Source organism: Eptatretus burgeri, chromosome 11 (genome assembly GCF_056783735.1).
Source record: "Eptatretus burgeri isolate ZD-2024b chromosome 11, Ebu_testis_v1, whole genome shotgun sequence".
In the NCBI taxonomy this organism is placed as follows: Eukaryota; Metazoa; Chordata; class Myxini; order Myxiniformes; family Myxinidae; genus Eptatretus; species Eptatretus burgeri.
The window spans coordinates 23840830-23868660 of NC_140971.1; the positions used below are offsets into that span (position 1 = coordinate 23840830).

A 27831-nucleotide genomic window follows, 5' to 3' on the forward strand; every position below is an offset into this window, starting at 1 on the left:
CGCACAACAATTTCTTCGACTTTCTTTTCTGCGTTTTTCTTCATATTGACGTGCAATATCAAGTTTCGTTCAAATTGGGCAAGGAAAAAAATATTAAAAAATCAATTACCGATTCCATCAAGTACTCCAGGATTATTTGATCAATGCAAACAACCTCAGCGGTATAGTTCGCTGGAGCTATCTTTTTTCTTTTCTTTTTTTTTGGAAATGATTTTTTTATCAACCGCTGTCACAACGGGAACCCAGCAGGTTCACGGGTCATCTTGTATATACATGTATTTCCAGATGAGCGCCAGGGGTAGTGCCCCTATCCGTCCATCAGTTCGTCCACAAACACTTGCAATTTCTTCTCTCAAACTATACACATGATTTCGATGAAACTTGACCACAACCTTCATCACCCAGTATGTAACAAGGTATGTTCATGGCATTTAAAAAATGAAAAATAATAATAACAAAAAAGAATTGGGCCCTTGGGAGATCTCCGGGGGGTTGCCCGCCAAAAACAAGTGTATGCTTTCTTCTCAGAAACATGCAATTTCGATGAAACTTGACTACAATGCTGTGATGTGTTTTTTCACAGGTTAAAAAAAATTGTGGTCTGAGGGAGCCGACAGAAGGAGTTTATGGGGTGTTTGCCCCCCCCACCCCACCACAAAGTTTGTTCACAGCATTAAAAAAAAAAAAACAATTGCATCTGAGGGGAGTCCACAGCGAGAGTTTACAGCATGTTTGCCCACCCAAAAAAAGGTATTTCCTTTATTCTCAGCCACAACCTTCATCACTTGTTATGTACGAAAGTTTGTTCACACTATTAAGAAATAATAATAATAATAAGAAAAAGGCAGGGTCTATGGAGGCTGATTGTGGGGGGAAGGGGGGGGGGTTTGCCCCCCAAAATAATTATTTGCGAAACATTGATTCATTGGTACATTTTGCTGATTCCGTCCCATGTTGACTTCCTCCTTTGTGTCATTATTCTACCAGATGAGCGCCTAGGGGTATTGCCCTATTTTTGTGTTTGAGCATAAAGTCCATTTCATGCTTGATGGGATGGTCAGGTCTTACATGAGCACCAAGTCCTTGGGGGATTCATGCTTCCATGACCTTTCTGGAGGTGGGATATTGACATTTTCACACCTGCGCCCGTGTATGCAGTTGTTCTACCACAAACTTTTTTTCATCTTGAAGGAAGGTGATAGTGTTTTTTGTCTCACCCTTGCAGAACCTACACTTATCTGTTTGACTCATTCCTGATATTTTCATATTCTTCAAATCCTGTCACTCATTCTCCATCCAAATTCAATGGACCTCTTAGCTTATCGGATGATTATTTCTCATCCATTCCCAATGTGTCAATTTGTTTTGTTAACTTTGCTTCTCTTGTCCTTCTCCCAATCATAGGCGTATATTTGTTGATGTTTAATTTAAAAACTCTCTTTAGTCTTCTTTGCAATTTTGGGGGCTTAATCGCTGCCATTGAGATTTCTATGTTGTATTTTGTACTTGCACCTGTTTTTGGAAGCTAATTTACAAGGAGAGTTTGGAATATATTTTCAGGTTTGTTTTCTTCATGTTGATGCACAAACTGGATTTGATAGTGTGTGGGCTTTTTACTTAGTTGGCATCAATCTTTGTGTTTATCCACTCATTATGTCTGCTCGGGACAATTCCCTCTGCCTACTCAAGAGGCATTAAGTTTGATTGTTTTATTTTGCACTTTCCCTCAAGCAAGGGGTTTTAACCCAAGTTGTCGAGTACCCCAGTATCATGTGCTTTTTGTTCTAAACGTGCACTCAATTACTTAACTGAATGCTTAACTAAACCGATAATTAGTTTCATTACACTTTTTAAATTGTTTTTAGCTCCTAAAAAAATGGATATTTTAAGTTACTTCTAAAATTAAAAGCAACTTGAACTCTCCAACGATTTAAGAGCTGAAAGTAATTAACAGGCTCTAATTAGACAACTTATTATATCAATTAAGTAAATGAGCCAAGCTCAGTTGGAACAAAAAACCCCCCAGAAAAAGAGTACTCTCCGAGGACCAGAGTCGAAAACCTATACCCCTTGCCTCGGCTATCATTTCCGCCTTTTTAGACTCGTTTTGTAGAGTTTTTGCTCGTTTAAATCGTGTGCTATTTTAAGGAAATTCCTTCAAAGTTGAATATATTTTCAATCCCAGGTCAAAGAGAAATTTCTGTTGAAAGCATAATTTGGTGAACATTTCTGGAACTTAGTTTTGGTCTTCAGTCAGTTAGCAAATCCGCTGCTTTGTAGAATAGTCGGGTGGTAGGAAGGGGGAATCACCACCGGAAGAGGGACAAATTTTCATCCAACTTTTCTAGACCAGTTTATTGTGTAGATTACTAATACGAAAGGTGATCAGCCAGGTTCGGGGGCTTTTCCGAGATATTGCGTGTCAAATGTCAACCGGGGTCAAATTTAGCCAATTATGAGTTTTTACTATAAAACTGATTCTGAAAGCTAAAATACTCTGTATTTATGGCTCGTTTATACTTTCAAGTGTCTAATCTTTATCAAAACAGAAAATCAAATTATTTTAGGGCTGACCTTAACTCAAAGTTCAAAGGTCAACAAATAACAACAAGCGAAAAAACAGATAAAATGACTAAAACTGGTCTATGTTGCTGAAAATTGTGATCAATATTTCATCTCAGCTAAAATAGAGGAACGAGCACTCCTGCCAATTTTTCCACCCACGTGTCCTTGTGGGGTCCCCCAGGGGCACCTCATTGCCCCAGAACGTTTTCAAAATATTGATTTTTTTAAATTGCAAACAATTTCAAACTGGTAAAATAGCCTGAAGTCTGTGTAAAAAACGCTAAAACTGAAAAGAATAAATTGATGAAAATGACAATGAGTAATTTCCATCTTTTGCAGCCAGTGGCATATCTAGTATGAAACTAATGAAGCTAAAGCTTTAGGGCCCCCAATCCCGGAGGGGCCCCTGAAGCAACTTTTTACTATCATCGGCTGTTACTATGCCGATGTTGTACAGGCTTAAAGCCAATATCTTATTCTACTTTTCGATAATATGCCGCCAATTTTCTCACATCTTTCCACTACAACAACGTGTTTTTTTGTTATTAAATTACAAGGCGCTGCAGTAATTTATCGGAAAGTTATGTAACTTTAAATATATTGTTAGATATGGAACATTCTATTGTCGTCAACTCATGACACTTGATGATACACATCCTGGTGCCAAGGATGGTCTTCTAAAGAAAGGCCTGTCTGTCTGTAGGAACAATACTGGTATCAGACAGTCAACTGATGCAGCTGGAGAGCAGACTTTTATGAAAAATTCAAAGACACCAGGTGGCATCAAGAACTTCACTCATCAGGAAACAGCATACAGAAAGTGGGTGCTGAATCGCCCATTTACGTCTGCTATGGTTTCTTCTCTGCTGAAACTTACCAAGCTCGATGACACGAGTCACAACCCAAGGAAGTGCATAAGACCACATGAGATCCAAAAATCAGATGATCATGTAAAAAAAGACTATGCAACTTATCAAGTCAGATTTTATCAATCCATTCTCCCATGAAATTGATCCTAACAAACTGTTCAACACAGTTTCAGGCAAACCATTACCGGATGATGTCGCTGCCCACCTTTTGTCAACACAACAACGAGGAAAAGAACTCTACAATGCGTTCAACTCCCAACTCGATACCAAAAAGAATGGTGAAACTACAAGCTTTTTAAATCCGATATCAAGAGTTCCATGGAGAAGCTTTCAAGACAACCTGAAGAAGACAACAGTAAAATCTGCAGCAGGAAAGACCAAAAATATAACAGTACAGAGAGATATCCTTGGATTACTGGCAGCAAAGTCATGTAAAGAAAACTAGATCTAGAATCTATGACGAGCAGGGGCAGTTCAGACAAAAGGGCATTTATGCGTTAAGAAAAAGATTTTCAGATATTTTAAAGAAAAATGTGTGATATATATATATATATATATATATATATATATATATATATATATATATATATATATATATATTTTTTTTTTTTTTTTTAAGGCAATGTCTGAATAAAAATCAATAGACAATGCATGAATTTTTATTACTACAGTGGTTAGAAACTACATATGATAATGAAATTTAAATAGAAAAAAAAACGAAATTAAAAAAAACTTTTGGGGGCAAGTGGGTGCCCTTGTGGCACGCTACAACGGTGGGGCAAAAAGAACGGACGTAGGATGGCCCGCACCTCTAGTTTAGCTTTGATGAAACATTAGGATTAGATGATTACTATTTTGAGCAACCAAGTTATTTCGGTGTCAGCATCGTATCAGTTTTTGCATCGGTTGTTATTTGTTGACCTTTGACCTTCGAATTAAGGTCACCCATAAAAAGATGCGAGTTGTGTTTTTTTTATAAAGATTATAGACACTTGAAAGCATAAACGAGTCATAAAAATACTGCATTTTAGCTTTCAGAATCAGTTTTATAGTAAAAACTCATAAATGGCTAAATTTGACCCCTGTTGACATCTGACCCGCAATAGCTCGGAAACGCCCCCGAACCTGGCTGATCACCTTTCATATTCGTCATCTACACAAAAAACTGATCTAGAAAAGTTGGATGAAAATTTGTCCCTCTTCTGGTGGTGATTCTCGCCCTCCCACCACCGGTCTAGAACACTCATTCACTTTCCACGGATGTTGCAGACAGGAAAAAGTAACAGTTGTGCAAACAAAGGCAAGGAATTTTTTCGATTTCACAAGTAAGTCAAAGAGCTGGAGATCAAAGGCTCCATCATATCAACGGCATATACATTCAAGTCATTGTCTAATATAGATTTGGCAATGTCATCACAGTCATCTTCTGTGTCAGTGTCAGAAAGCTGGTAGATGTTCTTACTTGCACAAAAACATGCTCCCATGGCTGGAATCGGATCCCTTTCAGTTGTACATTCTGAAATATTTTGCCGATGTCTCTCTCTGCAACAAAACCATGTTTATATCGGAGAAGCTTGAAATGCTACTGATGCAAAACCTTCCACTGCAACAACTGTGGCCTAATGGAAGCATCCACTGAGTTGAAAAAAAAACAAGTTATTGGGGTTATCTTTAGTAAACAAAGTATGGTGATCACACGACTCTTGTGTCCAAAGAGAAAAGGTTGGATGATTTGGTTATTTCTCCAAAATAAGCTCATAGAGTGGGTCCGGTGTCTGGCCATCCGTATGTATGTCCGTCTGTACACATTTGACTAAAACGTCGTCGTCTTCTCACAAACTACCTGACCAATATGGACCAAATTTGGTGTGATGCATCAGGACAGCAAGGTCTCATGGGGTTGTGCTCCCAATCTGGATGCACCCCCTGTGAAGGGTCTGAAAGGGGAGATTTGCCCAATTATTGGTATTTTATTCAAAAATCTTCTCAGAAACTGCCAGACAAATCTAGACCAAACTCGTTACAAGACATCGGGACCATTCCCTCACCTTAAAATGTGCTCCCCCTGGCCATATCTCCCATGGAAAGGGGGCCATGGGCCCCCTCCCTGAATCCCTCATTTTCACAAATCAGAAACCTTTCACAAAGGTTCCATAAGCACTAACCCCAAGGTGGATCTATAAGCAGAACCCACGAGGTGGGTCCATAAGCAGAAACTGCTCAGTGGTTTTATAAGCAGAACCCACTAGGTGGTTCCATAAGCAGAAACCACGAGGTAGTTCCATAAGCAGAACCCACGAGGTGGTTCCATAAGCAGAAACCACTTGGTGGTTCCACAAGTTAGACTTTGCTCATTAACACGAGATTCTTGAATATGCAGAAGGAACCAGAAATCTCCCCATTTCCCACGATCTCTCGACTCCGTTTGAAATCTAACTACAATATTATAACTTGTCACCTTTTCACTCGACTCAACTTCTCGAATAAACTACTTCCCTCAACAAATATTACAGACACATCCTACGATTAATTTGCAATTGGTCACTGACTTTGACACCAATACAAATTTTCATTACGGACCAGAGGCATCAAAAATCTGCATGTATCGAACAAACAGTTTCAATTGGAGCACCTCGCCACAACTGGAGCATTTAAATTGCATCACATGTGGTAATAAATGTGAATTGTTGCTCCCAGCTTACCGGCTCGATGACAGAAGACGCCATTTGCATTTTTGGTTCCCCCATCCACACCCCGTTTAGAATCCCGTGCACAGGCAACTTGCTCGTATTCAAGCACCATGCAAATCAAAATGTCTCGAGTGTGCCTCAGAGGTTTAAACCCACCCCCCGTGCTCTGGACGTGGGTACATCATGGACCACAGGTGCCAGTGAAGTTCTAATGCCTCCTGAGTGACTACAGGAGATGTTTGAATGTTCAGTGCCTTGTGTTTATATGCAGGGTTATACCCTTTTATATAAACATTGCAGGGAATCCTTTTATCAAGGGGCCGCGTCTACATGTTCACTTGCTGTGCAAAATGTTTTCCCGATTTATGTTTAAAAGAAAAGGAAGCATAAAATAGTAATTTTAATCAATTTCCACCAAATGAGAATTCTGCAGGTGTTTGATTTCACGCACTGTTTGCAAACATAGACGTCCCATGGTTTTTGCTCTCTTTTGGGAAATGTCTGTATTTCATTTTCTTTCTGCTCTTTGCTCTCTTCTCTCTTCCCTACAGCTTGCAACCAAAATGTCATTTTCTCGTGCTGCATGTGCACATCAGGTGTAAAGATGTCACACTCGTAACTACTTTGTGATGCTGTTAAAGGATGTGGTAAAATCCATAAGAGGATGCGCAGAGCCGAGCTTGCCAGGGGACTCCGTTCATTGTCTTTTCAACCATAAATCACGACATGTTGTTTTTCCCCCAAGTTTTGAGTCGGAAACACTGATTTCCCATTTTAAGTGCACAACTTGCCAGTGTTATGCAAGTGCGGATGATGTTCCCGTTTTGGTTCGAGCTTCATAAACAACTAAATAATAGAGCAAAAGCTTGTTTGAGGGTTAGATATTGACAACAAATAAGGGTTAGCAGAAGCATGGAAAGGGCAAAAGCAGATTAGCCACATATTTAATGACAACGGCACTCGGTGGAGCGCATACCTCCGCCAGAATGAACAGTTTACGTTTTGTATTCCAATGATAGCCCAGATATGCATCCGGACCTGAACCAAAATCTAATCAATTCGTCTTCGTCACACACCCAACGTGTCCACCAAGTTTTATCTGAATCTATCGATAACTTTTTGATATATCGTGCTACATATAGTTTTGGGCCCCATCTCTCAATGGTGAAGAATCATGCAAAATATTCTAGAAGCTGGATTCGAATTCGGATCTTCAACTAAATCGAATCAATCCATCCTTGTCACACACTCAACCTGTCCACCGAATTTTTGTCCAAATCTGTCCATAACGTTTTGAGATATCCTGTTCACAGAGAGACAGGCAAGCAGACAAACAGAGGTGAAAACATAACCTCCATCCACCTTCGGTGGCAGAGGTAAAAAGTATGTTGATTAAATAAGGTAATGCATTTTATCTTCAAAACAAATGGCATCATTCCTATCCTGATTTGGTCACAAAACTCTTTTAACTACCCCTCCCCTCCCTCTCAAAATGTCTCGACTCATCCTAACGTGGCCATTGTGGCCTCGGCTGGTATCCTCTCAACACCTGGGAAGAACCCTTAAATGTGTATAGAGATAACCAGAGATCCGTACCACTGCGGACTCAGTCATTGAGGAACTTTTCCTCTCACACAGTTCCATCAGAGACAGCACTCAGTTACACATTTCTTTCCGAAATGCTTGTGTGGGAGTCTTCAGAAACACTTCAGCCCATGGCTGAAGCTGTTCAGGACAGAGAAAAGATCCTCATGAAGCAATTTCTCACTTCTTGCATACACGGTACACTCTTCCAGAGGATGTCGTATGATTGTTAACATCCCAGTTGTGGAATATGCACAGCTCACTTCATGTCTCTCCCAAGGATGCCATGCTGTGAGATCCACTATTCTGAACAGCACAAGAGCCGTGATTGCACATGCTTCAAAATCAGTCCTGTATTCTAAAGTTGAACTTTAACAGTGTTGTTGTGAACATGCTCCAAAACTGGGTTGTACTTTACAACATACAGAGTGACCGAATATGATGCATTACATGGTGCCCCATGTTAACAAAGAAAACTGTCGGTTGTTTTGTTGAAATATTTATTTGAGAAGGTTAGAATTTTGTTTGGTATTCCAAAATAGTTTAATATAACTTACATTGCTGTGAAGTTAATAAACAAAGTAAAATTATCATATTTTAAGTCGGGCAAAGTTATAAAGTTGGAGTACAGTGGCGGTTTTAATGGTGAGGATACTCGACTGGGATCCAAGAGGTTGTGGATTCAATTGGGCTGCAGTATTATGTATGTCGAGTTAGTCTCATGATAATAGCCACATCACTACTGGATTGTCAGCAAAAACTAAGCTAGCTCATTAATGACGTTGGACTGGAAAAATCTTCGCAAGCAATTACAGAGAAGTAAACACTGGACGCAAATTTGTTGAGCTTGGCTTGGCTTCTGAGGTCTGATGATGTTTAATCCAAGATGTAGGACACATTTTGCATCTGGGAGGAAATGTTTAATGGCCCAACATATTCATACAAATTGTGGGTCAGCCTGGTAACCCGCAATAAGAATACCAGGGGTTAGAGCATTCGCGGTGCAGAACAGTGTACTTGCATCAAAATGTGCTGTGCAGGTAAGAAATGAATGTGTAGAAATGACACAAGATAAAGTGCAAAGTTTGTCATAACGAATTATTTAGCAAGCTTTTTAAAGCACAAGATAAGAACCTTACACATTTCCAAAAATATTACATCTCCAAAACGATGTCAACACGACAAAAAAAAGTTATTTAGCCAGATGTCAAAAGCTATTTTCTGCTTGAATGACAAATGAGCTTAGCTCCAAAAAGCTGTGCTTTTCAGTGCAAAAATTTAATGTAAATATTATACAAGCCAAACTCACAAATTCATCTCGACATTAATATGCTAGCAATGTGTGACACAGTTCTGAGGTTTGATAGATTCACATTGAAGTATCCAATAAATAATTACAACTTGTTCGAATCGTGTTGAAATCACCACAAGTAATGTAGCTAAACATCACAGTGTAGTGTCTCATGATTTCGTTGCAAAAAAACATAAATAGCCAAAAAGCTACAGAGAGCTGAAAACTGTTTGGACATACATTTCAATAATTAGCAAGACTACAAGTCTACATTATTACCTCTGCCACCGAAGGTGGATGTAGGTTATGTTTTCATCACCGTCTTGTCTGTTTGTTTGTTTGTTTGTTTGTTTGTGAACAGGATATCTCAAAAAGTTGTGGACGGATTCAGACGAAACTTGGTGGAGAGCCGCAACCTGTCATGTATGTGACATGATCGAAATAATTACATTTTTGGTGCAGATCTAATTCTAGATCGAGATCAAAGAATTTTTATCAGTGATTTTCCACCATTGAGAGATTAGGGCCAAAAACGTCATATAGCAGGATATCTCAAAAGGTTATAGACGGATTCAGGCAAAATTTGGTGGGCAGGTTGGGTATTTAATACGGAAGAATTGATTCGATTTTGGTGAAGAACCAAATCTGGATCTTGATCCAAGAATTTTTCAGTGATTCTTCACCGTTGAGTGATCGGGCTAAAAGAATATAGAGCAGGATATCTCAAAAATTATGGACAGGTTCAGATGAAACTTGGTGGATGAGTTGGTTAGGTGACAAGAACAAGCCAATTAAATTTTAGTTCAGGTCCGAATCCAGATCCGGCCTATCAGTGGGATACAAAACGTTAACTAATCAGTCTGGTGGAATGGCCATTCTCATGTTATCTCTGAAAATTAACAGTCGACTCTCACCAACTGGAGTACTGGCCAATTCAAATCCAGCAATTTGAAAAGGATCCTCTGTAGACTACAGTATTCTCACCAACTTGAAATGTCACAAATATAAATAGACACCATTTTTTTTAAGTATCATGTTATGAATGCTTATTTCTACTGAAGAGTGCCATTTGGCTGTATGGTAATTAAAATCAGCATCCATTCGCTTGTGCTTCCAGGAACTCGTGAGGATGGACATGTGAACACAAAACTGCAAACATAATAAAATGAAAAATATTTGTTAACCTCTGCCATCGAAGATCGGAGGTTACTGTTTTCACCCCTTTCTATTTGTTTGTTTGTTTGTGAACAGTATTACGAAAAAAACTCGACGGATTTCGACGAAACTTGGTGGGGGGGTTAGGTATGGTCCAAGGATCATGCCATTAGATTTTGGACTTGGTCTCCCCCCCCCCCAAAAAAAAAAATTGTTAGAGAAAAAAAATTTTTTTTTTTGCATTTCTACATGTTTTTAGTGATTTCCAACCCCCCCCCAAAAAAAAATTGTTAGAGAAAAAAAATTTTTGCAACTTTTTTTTTCAACAAAATTTCGATTTCTTTTTTTTTTTTTTGCATTTCTACATGTTTTAAGTGATTTCCAACCCCCCCCCCCCGCCAAAAAAAATGGAGAAAAGAACTATAACTCTGTCAGCACTGTTGACATCATATTTAATGAATAAGATATAAGGTTCACTTGAGTGACCCAGCAGTATTGGCGGCGGAGGTTTTGCACTCTCCCGAGTGCTCCCCCTCTAGTTTCTTTCTGCAAAAAATATGTGAATAGACTCAATAGAAACACAGATCATTCATCATGCGGCTCGACTGTGCATTATGTGCTCCACTTGGAGCTTCCAGGAATTCACAATAATAAGGGACGTATGAAAGCAAAATTAAATTTAGGTATAATGGATCAGATATGTGCATATACATATATATCTCATTCTAACCACTCAATGACTCACTTACTGACTGATTGACTGACATTATTGTTCAGTACGTTCCGGGTGACGTAGAAAGCTGAAATTCCACGTGCCGATGACCATCAAAGCCAATACACACGGGGGAAAGAAATGACAGAACCATCAGAAAGCGTCCGTAAATTAAAATATAAATAAATGAAAAAAATTAGTTCAGGTGAGCAACCTGGAAAAATGAATGCAGGTCAGACAATGCGGAAGCATGGTTCGTTATTGCTCACAATGGGCAAGCATACCTCACTAGTAATATGTAAAGCTCATTCTAACCACTCACTGACTGACTGATATTAATGTTCGGTCTCTTCCAGGTGATGAAGAAAGCTGAAATTTTGAATGCCACCAGACATCAAAGCCGATACACCGGGAACAAAAAAAATTACAAAGCTGTCGGAAAGCATCCGTAAATGAAAATATGCGAAAATAAGTGCAGCCTTGTGCAGGGGGAGAGGGGAGGAGCAAGAAAAGGGGGGAGGAGCGAGAAAAGGGGGCAGCGAGGAAGAGGTGGGGGTTGCGATATTCATACAACACTTTTGTACTGTTAACACACACACACACACACACACACACACACACACACACACACACACACACACACACACACACACCTATGTACAATCACTTCCCTATTTACATCGTAGATGCATTCCTGGAAAACATCATTGAAATCAAAATGATATAAATCAAACTTTAAAATCCCATTGACTTAAAACGTATTGAAGGAGAAATGCATTCCTTAAAGAAAAAAAAAATTGGGAGAAAACTTTTCAAAGATTAAATTAATTAAAATATTATTACAATAAAATACTATGCATGGGGGTCTGGTCATCGTTTTTCCTGTGAAGTGCAAGGCTGTGAGTAGCATCATTGACTGAGGGTGTGCCAGCGCTGCTGATGCAGTGCCCCTGGAGGTTAGAGCAGGAATTTGGAATTTGGCCAGGATGCCAGGGATATCTCCCCTACTCTTCACAAATGACACCGTGAAGGGATTTTTAATGGCCACCAACTAATTCTGGCAGATGTGATGCCCAGTTTAATGCCAATCTGAGGGACGGCATGCACATTGATTAATCACCCTGCCTGTGAAACACTGGGATGACACTTTATAGCTGGGTTGACATTCAAAATCAGGCGACACAGATTAGAGCGGGCATGCATACTTCTCGGCCATCCTGCCATGGTTCATCAGCTCGAGGCCTTTCAACCTTCGAAGAGAAGCTAAAGAGAGCCTTTTGTACTGCTTTCTATTTTTCAGCAAGCATTGCTTTGTAGCCATTGAAAACATTTTCCAATTCTCTCTTTAACTCATAGTTCACTTGTCCTCTTGCCTTACTCATTCTAAATCTCCCGTTATGTTAATCATTCTTTAAATTCGATTTTTCCTTCTTGAGTGCGGGGATATCCCCACCGAGAATCCAGCCATGATCGCCCACCCACTGCTCGCGTTGTGCCAAACTTGTCACACTGCTTAATTAATTTTGTTGCACTCAATGAAGTTACACTTTGGGCACATGCCTTAATCATTTCCTCACTCAATATAATTGTCAGAACAGTAGAAAAAGTTAAGTTTAATGCTTTGGCAATTTCACATTTTCTTGTGTAAATATGGAATAGTTAGGAAGCACAGCTTAATGTTTCAGATTCACTCCAGATTTTGACACTTATTTAGTCCACTACATCCAATCCTGAAATCAGAAGACAGATTTTGATTATGTACTTTAATTCGTGAGAGTACATCATGGTTTCAAGGCAAGGCATTTTGAGCAGGCCCTCCAAAAAAATGGAGGCTTCAGACCCATACGGGGTGAAAGCAGGCTCACATATGGGAAGCCTATTTTTGTTTTTTCATGATGAGTACCCCGTTAATTATCTTCAAAGGGGGCGTTTAAATTTACCCAAATACCCAGTTTTCATTCATTCATTCCCTTGGAGCTCCCTTAGGATGCATGCAAAGTTTCAGGCCACAAGTTTTCATGGTTTTAGAGTTATGGGGGGCACAGACACACACACACACACACACACACACATTTGTTAGTGGAGATTATGGAAAAGTAAAAGTGGCAGTGGCTTCTTTCTTTTCCACCAGTGACGGGGTTAAAAAAAAAAAAATCAAGCAAAAGTACCCGTCCCCAGCGATGGCAAAAAATGGTGGTGCAACATCAGGTGGAGGAGGTTGGATTTGCCGAAAGAGGGTGAAATACCCTGCTTGTGAAATAAAATTTGGCATCGACATTATTCATGCCTCTTCTCCCGTAACTTCAAAAGTGAATTTTAAGCTTTGCTTGTGTGCACAGCTTGGAAAACTGCAGCAAAGGAAGCGGCTACCATAAACAGGAGACGGACAGACACCGCGGTTTGCAATATATATATATATATATATATATATATATATATATATACATATATAAACACATATATATATATATATATATATATATATATATATATATACAAATATAAACATATATATATATATATATATATATATATATATATATATATATATATATATATATATATATATATATATATATATATATATATATATATATATATATATACATATATAAACATATATATATATATATATATATACATATATAAACATATATATACATATATATATATATATATATATATATATACATATATATATATATATATATATATATATATATATATATATATATATATATATATATACATATATATATATACACATATATAAACATATATATATATATATATACATACATATATATATATATATATATATATATATATATATATATATATATATATATATATATATATATACATACACATATATAAACATATATATATATATATATATATATATATATACATACATATATATATATATATATATATATATATATATATATATATACATACACATATATAAACATATATATATATATATATATATATATATATATATATATACATACATATATATATATATATATATATATATATATATATATATATATATATATATATATATATATATATATATATATGGCAGAAATAACATCACCTTTGGTGGTAGCCGGTATTACAAATCATCTTCGTTTATCTTATGATCGTGTTTCGGTTGTGGAAACCAGACCCCCGGGGAAGCTGCATCCAACATACAGTATAAGTTACAGTGAGTTAGTTATTTTGTTTGTAAGTGTGTTTAGACAGGTCTCTGCCTTTTGTAAAGGGGACAGGGGAAAATTTGTTGTGTGGGTTTAGCTTGGCTTCTCCCCTTCATGTAATTCCCCAACTTTTGTCCAACTTTCCAACTTTTCCCACCTTACATCCATATTTCAATCAGGCAATCCATCTTTCAAATCCAGTACATTCCTGAAAATGTTCCTCTTCATTAAATCCATTTCAAATACCTTCTGTCCTCGATTTCTTTGAACACTTTTTACATCCCATTTCCCTCCTGCACCTTTCCACATCGACACAGCAACCACCCCGACACCCATTTGGGACCGACATTAGTGCTGCCAGTGAAGTCACTGGGCAAGGTAGTGCCAACTGTCAGAAACACGAACGGGTGTTCAATGCTACTGTCAGAAACACGAACACTGTGTCTTAGGTGTAGGTTGGGGCGCACATATGTGGGGAAGCTGACCTGCTGGACCAATGAGGAGGTGGCACGAGAGAGTAGACACTCGTTTCCAATACTGGTGCAATGCCTCGCTCCAGGATAATAAAAGACAAGTGAGCTGGCGAACGAAGTTGGTCTAGTCGGTCTGATCGGTCTGGTCGTCTGTCTGGCTGACACCCTGGCAGTCTGCCTGCCCAAACCATGATACAAGCAGAACCGCTGGAGAGCCACAGCAGGCCATTCCTGTTTGATGCACCACGGGTGAACCTACCGATCCGTCTGAGCAAGTTGCACCGACACCAGACAGACCAAAGGGGTTCCAAGGATGAATGCTGCATGCAATCATTGGGTGCAGCGGCCACGTGTACCCAATACTCCCGACACATCACTCACATTTCCCTCCTTCCCTTTCCTTCCCTCCCCTGCACCTTGGGAATAACACAAACCCGCCTGTTTGTGTGGGGTAATCGAGAGGCCACAACCATGCCTCAACCTTCTTTCAAGCTCTCCCTCTTCGTATCTACATTTTCCCAGATGATTGTGTGGCGTACCTGTTCGTCCCGAGATAGATAAAATAGTCACACTTCCATGGAGGGAACTTGCGGCTCATCTCAGGTCCCGACTCTTGTGCATGCCATGGCAGTCCAGATCTTGTCATCACTCCAGCACCATCATCTGTACAGCAGACTCAAGTCGGACTCCTTGACTGAACTCTAAGGTTCCCAAATAACTTCTCTCAAAGTTCCTCGAACCCACACTTTTATGAGCCTCAAAAAGCACAGGGATGGCCTCATTAGTCAGCACCTTCAGATGTCCTCAGTCATTCCTCTTTGTGATGCATTCTCTGCACTTGCTCATGCCAACCCCCACCCCCATGCGGATTGGTCCGGCCACGATTGAGTACATATCAATTACAATCCGCCCGTGTTCTGAGAACCACCGCGATTCCGGGAACATGCTCTTTGATCTGACTCAAACCGGTCAGAGAGGCTGATAGATAAGAAACTGCCGTGACAAAACTCGTGTCAGCATGGACAGGCCATGCCTTGTGTTTCTGTATGTGTGTGTGTATATATATATATATATATATATATATATATATATATATATATATATATATATATATATATATATATATATATATATATATATATAGAGAGAGAGAGAGAGAGAGAGAGAGAGAGAGAGAGAGAGAGAGAGAGAGAGAGAGAGAGAGAGAGAGAGAGAGAGGAGATGATAGAGAGAAGAAATAGAGGGATGGATGGAGAGAAAGAAGTAGGATATGAAATGATCGCACTCATTCGTCTTTCTGAGCACTCATAATGAATATTAATTCACACGCATTACATTACACTTAACTAAACAAATGCTATGACCCAACTGTTGTTTATACCAAAGATTGATTATTTTACGCCCTCCAAGTCAAAACAACAACAACATGTTGTGATAAATACAATTTCTTTCAAAAATAACAAAAATTACGCAGTGCATTTCCAAGAATGGTCCACTGCACATCGCCATCAAAGCTGGGCCGAGAAATGTACTCTCGCCCAGAGGGTGCAAGTGTCCACTCGTAAATATTAAGGAGAAAACACATACCATATACAGTGTATTGACCTAAAAAAGTTGCCAATGGACTCGATGGAGATGGAGAGTTCAAGCCAATAAGGAGGATGGCAGTGATGGAGATGAGATGGACTTCTACATTTTGAACTTAGGTTCTTCTCCAGTCTTCATTCGATAAAAAGCTCGGTTTCCCTCTGCCACTCCTAATAGCTGAAACAATCTAATGCTCGAATCAATCCGGTGGATCTGCACTTCAGCTTTTCTACAGCAGCTGTCTTTTGTCAAATATGGCAATCATCAAGATGGATACTATTGCAGCATATACCCCTTATCGTCATCGGTGGTTCAGGCCGGGGGAGTGCGGGGGTTAACGTCACAGAGGTGCAACAATGGCGGTGATCCTAAAGGCCGCATGTGTGAGCTGTGATGGAACTCCTTGCCTGAAAGGTCGAGCCTCTGAATGATATATTACATTTGGCAACGAGGATAAAATGGAAAGTGAATGAATTTTCTGTGAATTCATTTCTGGTGTGAATCATGGCACATTTCGGCAAGATAAATGAATTTGACGCGGACGTTGAAGACTGAAGAGGTGCAATACACAGAGCGACTGGGCCAGTACTTCGTAGCTAATGACATTGGAGATGAAGACAAACAGCGAGATATATTACTCAGTGTTTGTGGGTCTAAAGCGTATGGTCTCGTGGGTAGTCTGGTGTCACCGGCAAAACCTTCTGATAAAACCTTCAACGAACAGTGTGTGCTCATTCAAGAACATCTTCATCCTAAACCATCGCCAATTGTGCAAAGGTTCAAATTCAACTCTCTGTTTTGGTGACCGGGACAATCGATTACAGCATATGTTGCTGAGTTGAGGCACATATCGGAGGACTGTGAACTTGGGGTAACATTGGAGGAAATGCTCAGTGATAGACTTGTGTGCGGTGTCCACGATGAGCGCGTTCAACGTCAGTTGTTCTCAGAGAGGGGTTTGCATTTCTAAAAAGCCATGGAAATAGCTCATGCGATGGAAGTTGCTGCTGAAAATGCAACAGATATTCAAGCAATGAATGCCTCTGTTTTTCCGCAAGGGGGGGGGAGAGAAAGTACATGAAGTTCGGGTCTATAATCAACAGCACAAGCAGCCCAGGAGTATGACCAGCACTGGCAACCAGAGTAATTGTGACCCTCGAAATGAGGACAGGGGTGAAAGTTCAAATATAAATTTTGCAGCCAGTTTCCGATGTTCCAGTTCATTCTATGCACCTGACGAATGCCGGTTTAAGGACGCTGAGTGCAATTACGGCCACCGTGTCAGGCATATTGCTATGGCTTAGAGAATTAAAGAGGTCCGGTACGCGATTTAGGAAGCAGAAAGGGCAACACGCAATGAATATGATTCAACCCTGACTCTTGAGGTTGATGATGTGGAGGATTCGTACGACGTTTATACCTTGTGTAGTGTTGTTTCCGAGAATAGGTGAATCCACCCCCTGGTAGCAGATTTTGTCATAGATGGTAAAAAAAGGTCAGGATGCAGATTGATACTGGAGCCTCCATTTCAGTGATAAGTACAAAGTTGTTCAAAGAGATCTGGGCTAAATCCCCGGCAGTGCACAAATCCAGTCCTGTTTTACGCACTTACACAGGTGAGCAGATGAAATTGATTGGATCGATTGTGGTTGTGGTTGGATCGATTGCTGTTGATGTACAATATGATGGCCAGAAATTCACCGTACCTCTCATGATTGTGGACGGTGTCAGCCCAAGCCTTGTAGGGTGTGACTGGCTATACCCGGAAGTTTTTCGGAGTGGACTTGGCAGAGGGAAGAACATGACTGCTAAATCCATGTGGACCCATTGGCTCAGCCAAACTTTTTCAAACCACGGTCAGTGCCCTACGCCATGAAGGGGAAGGTCGAGCTTGAGCTTGGGCACCTACAGAAGGAGGGAATTAGAGAACCCGTAGAGTTCCCAGACTGGGCGGCACCAATAGTGCCCGTCTTAAAAAGTGATGGCCAAGTTCACATTTGTGGTGATTATAAACTGACTGTAAATCAAGCCACAAAACTTGACAGCTCCTCCGATTCCTCAGATTGAGAACTTGTATGGCACCCTAAATGGAGGACAGACTTGCACGAAGCTTGATCTCAGCAGTGCTTACTTGCAATTACCTTTGGATGAGGCTTCAAAGGATTGCACAGCCATAAATACTCACCGTGGCCTTTTCAGATATACCCGCCTCCCACTGGGGATTTCCTCATCACCCTACATTTTCCAGCGAAGCATGGACATCCTTCTGCAGGATATTCCCCACATCAGTGTCTATATTGATGACATTTCAATTTTGGGGGAGACTGAGGCCAACCATGTGAAAAATCTGGACGTGGTGCTCCGTGGACTTTCGGATGCAGGAATGACTCTGTTTACAAGGAAAAATGTGTTTTCCAAGGCAAGGAGGTGGAGAATCTGGGCTGCAGGATCAATGCAGATGTGGCTACACACCCTGCAGTTGACAAGGTTTGAGCGGTGGTGGAAGCTCCTGTTCCCAGGAATGTGTCAGAAATGAAATCTTACCTTAGGCTCTTGAACTACTATGGGCATTTCCAACCTGGCCTGTCAAAAGTACTTGCACCACTCAACACGATGCTAACTAAAGCAGCCATTTGGAATTGGGGACGAAAGCAAGGTGAATCTTTGAAGGCTTCAAAACAACTGTTAAGTTCTTCCAAGGTTCTGGTGCATTATGATGCAAAGAAAGATCTACTACTTGCATGTGATGCCTCACCATACGGCGTTGGGGCAGTTTTGTCTCATCATATGTCGGATGGAACCGAGAAACCGATCGCATTTGCCCCACGCAGCCTCGCATCTGCAGAGAGAAAATACTCACAGCTCGAGAAAGAAGGCTTGGCGGTGGTTTTCGGGGTGAAGAAATCCCATTCATACCTTTTTGGTCGACATTTTGAAATCACTAACGACCGCAAGTCACTGCAGTCCTGATTCAGTGCTACCAAATGAGTTCTTGTCTTAGCTTCTTTCAGGATACAACGCTGGGAACTAATTCTGGTGGCATACGATTACTCTTTCTTGCACAAGCCAGGCAATGATATGGGGCATGCCGATGCCGCGAGTCGTTTGCCTTTACGGGAAAGCCCCAGATTTGTACCCACTCCTGAAGATGCTGTACTCCTCATGGAATTCCTGGATTCTTCACCAGTAACGGCTGAAGAGATTTGTCAGTGGACGGATCATGACCCAGTTCTGTCACGCGTGCGCCGTTGCATAACCAATGGTTGGCCTGGTTCACCAGATACAAGGCACATTTGCTGCACAAAGCATCTTAGTGATATATTACAGATACATCATCAAGATGAAACCTCACTAAATTCATGCATAATGTTAATACCACCTCTTCAATCTATCAACCACTCCCCCTGGAAATACAATCCAAAATATTTTTTTACTTTTCCTATTGCTGCCGAGCACTTTCTTCATCTGATTTCTAATAACCATTTCCACACCTTCTCCACGATTGAAATCAAGTGAATGGGTCTAATTCTCCAATGTTTCCCTCAATCCATCCTTAAGTTTTGTTCTTACATTTCTTACTCTTCAATCCTCCAGTATCTTACCTGACTCCAGTGAAACATGAAATACTGCATATCTAATATCCCAATTTGCTACTTTGCTACCTCCTAGAACATTCTCAGATGCTGGAACTATATTTTCTCTTAGCTTTTCTTGCCATCTCCTGACCTCCTCTCCTCCCACCTGAAAATCTCACCTCTGCAGGTAGTCTGTCTCTGTCTCTGTCTCTCTCTAACTGCTCTTGCATAAATGATGAAGCAAAATCATCAATTAATAAGCCTGCCATATCACTTTCATCATGAACCAATTGTGTGCCCTAAAAAGGCCGACTGCACTTGTATTAATCTGCTCTTTCTGATGTACTTTTATTTAAAGCATATTTACAGCGTTTCCAAAGCACATAACCCTTACTTTTCAACATAATATTCATTTCTTTGGTCCTAAACAAGTGATCTTCACTATTTTTAGAAGAGGGTCACTTTTGCCGATAACACATCAGTGTGAGAGCCACCACACCACCTGCAGGACTCCAAAGTAGCTGCTATTAGGCCCTGTCTCTGCGTACTCTTTTTGTTGTTGTTGTTGTTGTTGTTGTTGTTGTTGTTGTTGTGGTTACTAAGCTGCAAGCATAATTGTTTGTGCACTGCCATCTACCGATGTAGGTGTTACTTTTACGCTTCTCATTGGAACACTCATTTGAAACCATTTGGTAAATTTGACAGAATTTATGGCAGATTATGATGGGGTGTTTTCACATTTGTGTGTGTATCATTGGCCGCGCGTCAGGGGCCGCACTTTAAACCACCAGGGGCCGCCGGTGGCTCGCGGGCCGTGCAATGAAGAACAGGGTCCTAAACTATGGAATGAATTTCCAGATAGTATTAAAAAAAATCTCCATCTTTAAACAATTTCTCATTCAAATGGAACCAATATTTTCTCTCATGATATTGTACACAGGTTATTTAAGAAATCTATTGAATATTTGTCTGTTGAATTTTTACACTGGTGCTTTCCATTGATTTATTGATCTACTGATGTACTCCTTCATCCTGTGGAATTGTTTTCCCATTATTCCCCCCCCCACCACATCATTTATACCATGGTTTATTTATACATTTGATATGATTACACGCAATAAAACATGTTGTTGGATTTGATTTCATTGTTTGTTTTTGCTGAATTTTATCTGTATGTGTGAAGGCTTTCCCGCTAAAGGCTTGCTTCTTGGGGTTCAGCCTCCTTCAGTTCAGGGCCCTGTCACACCTTGACGTTTTAGCCAGCGTATGGCAAGGTCTCAAAATGTATGTAAAACGCTGGCGTACGCTGAACTATTGTTGTTTTTTTTAATTTTTGGCCGTATAATAACATGTTGGACGTATGCATAACGTATTAGTAACGTACACAGAACGTTTTAATCACATATAGATAACTTATACCAACGAATGCTGAGCGTGTTGTCGGCGTTCACAACCTATGCCCAACGATAATCTAACTTATGCATAGCGCGGCAGCGTATCGCCGACGATCACGTGGTGTAGACTATTCATAGGCTGCGGCTCGACGATTCAAATCATAACCGCACGAGACATCGAAGTGTGAAGCCGCTGTCACACCTTGACGTTTTAGCCAGCGTATGACTCACACGTTCCGCATAATGCTGGCCATAAGTTGTAGGCACGTTATGCAATCGTTGACACATGTCGACACACGTTACTTGTACATTATTCATAAGTCGAAGCACATCGAGGTAATGGTTAGCGTCAGTGTTCCAGACTCCCTGGTTTTTTTAATTTTTTATTTTTATTTTCTTCGGTATGACGGTGATGTTGACACTTCAATTTCTAGTTAATTAAACACAGTTAATCTAGTTAATTAAACACATTTCTAGTTAACACACACAGAGTTAATTAAAATCAAAATTAAAATCAAGTTTACCTCCCTGTCTTTGCTTGCCATGACACTCGCTGCCATTGACCATTGCCACTCCTACACCACGGTAACTATGGCACTGATCCCCATCGTAACCGGCACGGCACGTGACGTCATCGCCGGCCGGCCGCGCACCGGCCTACGCAGCCACGCCTAAGCCACGTGTCCTTTCATTGGTTGGTAAATAAATGGCCATAACTTGGGAAGCACTTGTCCGATTAATATCAAAACTTGAAAAGGCACATACTCAGGTCCCCGGCAATATTCCTTGCAAGTTTCTATTAGATCGGGCCAGTGGTTGTTGAGAAACAGCGGTCTCACACACACACACACACACACACACACACACACATTGCTAGAATTATAGATAGATTACTAAAAGTGACCAGGCAAACATTAAAAAAAATCTGGTGATGCAGTAATCAGAACCTTCATAATAAAGCAGTAACAAAAGCCACAATTTCACCCCAACAATCCAAATGTGGTGGATGAACAAAATCTTACATAGACCCATTTTAACTAAGATTTCAATAGGATTTCAAAAAGGCCCATCTCATGATATGCAGATGACACACAGTGAAAAAAATAAATTGTAATAACAACCATTATCTGTACATACCACTTATTACCTGTTTCCAATCATTTATTCAATAAACCAATTAATTTTGTTTGCAGAGGTATGTCCACAGCCGAGTATATTTTTGAAGAAATGGTCGGCCATGTCCACCAGCTGCTGCGCTGTTGCAAAAAGTCAATAGTTTTTGACCGAATCAAATGCTGTACTGGCTAGGAAAACAAAAATCCTGAAAAATAAAATTCTACAAATCGTTTTGACCTCCAACCTTTGCAAGAAATTAAAAGAAACTCATTGCATCTGAGCTTTGAAAGTTACACATGATCAAAATGATCAGCGAATGATATGGGCCTACGAATGATTATTAATTAACAAGTGATTATAAAAAAAAAATGTAATTACACATCGACCATGCTTATGCAATGTGCAAGTCACCAGAAGATGGAATGTTTCGCATTACATCGCCCTCTAGAGCATTTGGAATCACATTAACAACATCTGTTTATTTCCTGAAACCCCGTTAAAAATACTTGAGAAAGCTACGACAAAAACACACGTTTCTTTACTATTGTGCGCGAATTATGTTCTAATGGAACAAGTGTCTTGGATGAGTTGGATAAAAGGGACCCATTTCTGTTGGAAAAAAAAGACATCTAGGGGGTGGGAGGGTGCGGGTAAAACAACTTCTTTCAAAGGAAGCCTTTGAGATGGTTTACACGTCAAATCCAGGATCAAACCAAAGACTGCACAAACTTCTGGGCATGAGGATATGGGAAGAAGGAGTGTTCAAATCGGAAAGGGAATTCACTGCAAGGAGATGTGATAAAAGTATCTGTGACTCACTGTGAGATTTCACAACTCACACTCGGTCGGTGTGTGTTAAATAATTATCTTAATTGCTATTATCTGCACATCAACAATAGGAAAGCAGCCGTCGACGAGTGTGCCAAGAAAAAGTTACAATGATCAGGTCACAACTAACAATTTGAAAACCTGAAAAGGACGCGGGCCATACAATGATCAACTCTTGCGAAGAAGTAAATAGAGGTAGAAATAGCTAAACTTTAAATACTCTCTAGAATAACCGCAGACTGCAGAGGATGTCTGTCCCACATGTGCAACAGCATCAGTCAGATTTCAAACCATGTGGACAAAAACACAGCATGAAAGTCAGCGGTTTCATAGTAACGGTAGAATTTGGATCTCATAACATTTTACAAAAAGTGATTTGCTGCTTGTACAATTCCTAAGGTTATTTAACAGTGCCAATAAAATAAAACAAGCCACACACATTAGGTAAGAGAAATACTAGAATCGGAGTAGTCTGTGTTGATGGACAATTCAAAAGATAAGTTTTATCAACCCAAAATTGATGCAGGAATGCTAAATCACCCTCAGAGGCAAAGTGAAGCTGACATATCAGATGTTAGCCCTTCATTGGAGCAAGGCAGCCCTTGCGTGTTGTTCTCTCACTTCAAGAAAGGGCCAACACCTTAAACATTAGCTTTACCTTGTTTTCGGTTCGCATTCCTTTGTCCACTTTCAGTTGATAAAACCTATCATATTGAGTTGGTGTTGACAGTTTACACTGTGCCACAAATCAAATACCTACATACCCCAACTGGGATGAAACCACTTGCCTTGGAGAGAAAAACACTTTAGCCATGACACAGGCATGAAATGGAAAAAAATTATTTCAATCACCTTCACATACAGTCAGCAAAAGAGATAAAAAGCATCAAAAACAGTGTTCGAGAAAGTCGTCTTGGCATCGCAACCACATAAACTGGGACTAGACAGTGAGAGCAATTTAAGACGTCCACCAGTGGTCTGGCAATGGTGAGAAGCGAGACTGACACCTTTACCTACAGACAGAAAAATGGCTCACCTACACTGATGGCAGGTACATAAAAGTGGGGCAAAGTGTTCAATGTGCCTTGAACTATTGCTGATGGATGTTGCAGACTGAAGAAAAGAATTACAGTTCAGATTTCATGGGCAACACTTTTTTTCACATGAGTGATAGTGATGCGACAAGCTGAGTCGCGTCTATAAAATCCAAACGGTGGAGTTTTTGGACAGTGCGATCAGATTTGTAACACCTGAAAGAGAACACATCCCCAACAATAAATCTTCTTCTCTTTCCAATAAAGTGCAGAAACCTCCTGAGAGTATTATCACACTGAGAAATTTCAAGGGAAAAAAGAAATTATATAAAATACCAACAGGTATCAAAATACCAACTGAATTGCGAGAGTCACAAAAGAGCAGGAAGACTAATAAAATATTCCGTTGGACAGATTGGGATTGGATAAGAAAGACTCATTGAAGTTGCTAAGAAGTAGGCAGCTGGGTTGGGTAATAATAAACGCTTAAGATCAAGGACACTGAGCCAACCGAAGACTTCAAGAAGATAACACGATCGAGTCAAATCGAACAAACAGAAACCACCATCACCTTCTCTCGGGATGCAAAGCACGAACGTCATTACAATTGTACAGGGTGGCCTGAAAGTCGCTTTACCCCCTCCTATTAAAGCATTCGTTCTTAAACCCTTAATATACAAATTGTATTGTGCAGTATGTACTTACACTCATTAATCAGTAATTGTATATGTATGCATGCCATCATTCTCCTTGCAACACTGAATTTGTCACCATGTACTCTTACACATCTTGTGTAGCATTTATGGAGTCACCTGTGCGAAAGAGGCCACGACTTAAGCGCGCAATTCTTCAATCGTCCTACAGCGGTTTGTCGATGAAGTCCCACAAGAGTTGTCTGGAGTTGTTAGATCTGCATACCACAGCGGAGGAGGGTGGAGGGAGATGTGAGAAATTTAGGAGGGGTAACGCGACTTTCAGGCCACCCTCTATATACACAAAGGCACAACTTGTACGGATTAATCCATTGGCATATATGCGAAAACTCCTGCAGTGCCAGAGAGGTCACAGAAGCACGACCCAGAAAAACAAATAATTAATAATGATGAAATAACTCACATGAGACCCGACCATTACACCAAGTACGAACACTGAAAGTACGGCAGTGTGACTAAATGGAGTACTCAGAAATAACAACGAAAAGACTGCAATGCTAATGGTAGTATCCTTATACCCAATGACATTGGACTGAAAGGATCATAAAAATAACTAAAGCAACCAGAGAGTTCATGGAACACCTTACCCCACGCAGTCTCGAGAAACAAGGACATGGGTGGGGTCTGCCAATAGCAAATCTGATTGGTCTTGATGATGTAAAATGCCGTAATATTTTGTCCAAGTACTACTGAACGGAAGGGTTTTGAAAGTGCCAATAATGCGATTTCTGTGCATCAGTGTGCAAGTATTTAATTCAACTGAAATAAAAAATAAAGATTTTAAAGGTTATAGAAAGAAAAACAAATTGGAAATTTGCCGCGGTTGATGCAGCGTCTTTTACACCACCTTATTTAACACGCAACATTAGTTCTTCGTGCCTGTTGTTTGTGTCCTTTATGACGTCCTTAAAAACAGTAAGTTTCCTGTTTGGAACGAATTTCAATTTTGTTTCACTGCCAGACAGGCAGAGTAGAAATATTAACTCACTTCTCGCGGCACACGTGCGATTGGGTCAAATTCAGAGCCAAAGTACTGCGAGACAAGTTCGTTTTCCAATTTGTGTCCAAAATAAAACATTTAATTTAAATCATGCCGTTTCTTCATTATAAACTAACATTTGTTAGACAGACAGACAGACAGAGAGACAAAGTGAAACGATTGCTTAATCCCGTTTTTTGCTTCACGAGCACGGAGTAATAACAAATGGCATGAAGAGAACTTGGAAAAATCGAAGTAAGTCGACCTCATACCAATAAACCGAAGCAACAGGAGTGACAAGACACAACCTCATGAAGCATTTGAGAGAGATAGCGCAAAATAACACAAGTAACAATGGACAGCTGGAAGCTGTCTGGGGTGCGATGATAATACTGAAAATGGTACTTGGAGTAAAGACACTATGGTGCGCAATGCCATCAAATGGTCCAAACAAGCTCAAGCCTGGAAACATGACAACTTGGTCCTTGAAATGAAAACTTGTAAAAACAAATATGAATACTTCGTGTCCTGGGAAGACCTCATGAACCTTCTGATGCCACCAAAGGAGATCCCAACTCAGGGTATGTAGAGTTTAAGGTGAGTGATTTCTTCACACCTGTTGTTTACAGAGTGCCCAAATCAAGGTGTTTTGCGGTGTGCTCAGTTGTTAAGAGGCTTGTTTTGGGTTGTCTGGTTATTTTGACGTGTGTTAAAGGTGTCATGTCTGGTTGCTGGTTTTAGGTGTGTTTCACATTGTTTATGGTGTGTTCTGTAAACCCAAACAGCTCGGTTGTTTGGAGGCGCGTTTCGGATGTTTTCACGTCTTGTCGGTGTACCAGGTTACGTTTTGGTTTATTGGAGATGTGGTCTCGCTTGTGCTGTGTGCAAGCCGGCGTGTTCCCATCGTCCCAAGTATTCGCAGCAAGGTGAACATGCAACAATGGGACGTGAAGGTAAGGCACTGCAACGTGACGAGTGGCGCAACCGATGTCCCATTATCGTCCCCACGGTCCACAAAATCCATGGCACTTGCTCATAGCTATATAATGGAAGGAAAGGTCACCAAGCGATGGTGTGCGTGTGTGTGTGTGTGTGTGTGTGTGTGTGTGTGTGTGTGTGTGTGTGTGTGTGTGTGTGTGTGTCTGTGTGTGTGTGTCTGTGTGTGTGTGTCTGTGTGTGTGTGTGTGTGTGTGTGTGTGTGTCGCTCAAATCTCACCTCACTTTACACCAAGTCCTTGTCCTCCGCCGTTCCCTCTTTCTCTCATCCACCCCCTGCCTTTTTATACAGGGTCACCAAGCAAAGTGCCACAGACGAGAGACGGCGGCGACAGCAGCAGGGAGATGAATGGAGATCGAAGCTAATAAGTGGACGGATGAGCAGACACGTGGAGATGGAGACGATGGAGATGAAGAGAGAACGAGGGAGAGGAAAACCACTTTGCAGGTGTGAGCTGGAAGAGCACAGCAGATGGGGAGAGGACACAGCAGCAGCAATTGCATCGGGCTTGCCGAGACAAGTGTAGAAGGCTGAAGGGCTGGGGAAAACGGCAGACTAATGTCTGACAGAGAGCGTAATAGGGGATACAAGGAGATAGAGAGGAAGGAGACAAACAGAGAGGGAGAGAGAAAGGAAGAGAAGGCAGAAACACACGGCGTGTGATGCGCTGCGCTGAGCAGCACGCGAAGGGCGGATCGCTCACGTGCGCCTTAAGGAGGACACAGACCTGCCTTAACTGAGAGTCGTTATTATCAAACCGACAACAGCTTGATTAAACGTCCGTTTTTATAATCCATGTTCAATGCAATCCGTTTGTAAATCATGCAATGCACGCGTTGTATAACGATTTCCTATCATTATATACAGGACGATATGCAATTAGCTGGTCAGTGTGGAGCATCGACTTGGTGCTGGGAGTGCAACAAATAAAAGATCCACGAGTTTTTGATTGTTCTTAATCCAACATGCGCCTGTAATCGTATCTCCAATGGTGGTGAAAATAATCTTCCAGACGCCCTTAAGAATCTGCGAATCTCAAGGATGTCCCGTTTCCATGTCT

General features: G+C 40.5%; 1 protein-coding gene across 3 annotated transcripts in view; it reads right to left on the minus strand.

Annotated features, from left to right (window-relative positions):
- LOC147016666 (receptor-type tyrosine-protein phosphatase S-like) overlaps positions 1-27278 on the minus strand; it is a 643261-nt gene extending 615983 nt beyond the window's left edge. For all 3 annotated transcript variants that reach the window (XM_085845560.1, XM_085845558.1, XM_085845559.1), the window contains exons 1-2: positions 26991-27278; positions 24895-24992 (exon numbers count right to left, since the gene is read on the minus strand). The gene's annotated coding sequence lies outside the window, so the exon portion shown is untranslated. The remainder of the gene's footprint in view (positions 1-24894; positions 24993-26990) is intronic.
- Positions 27279-27831: the final 553 nt, after the last annotated feature.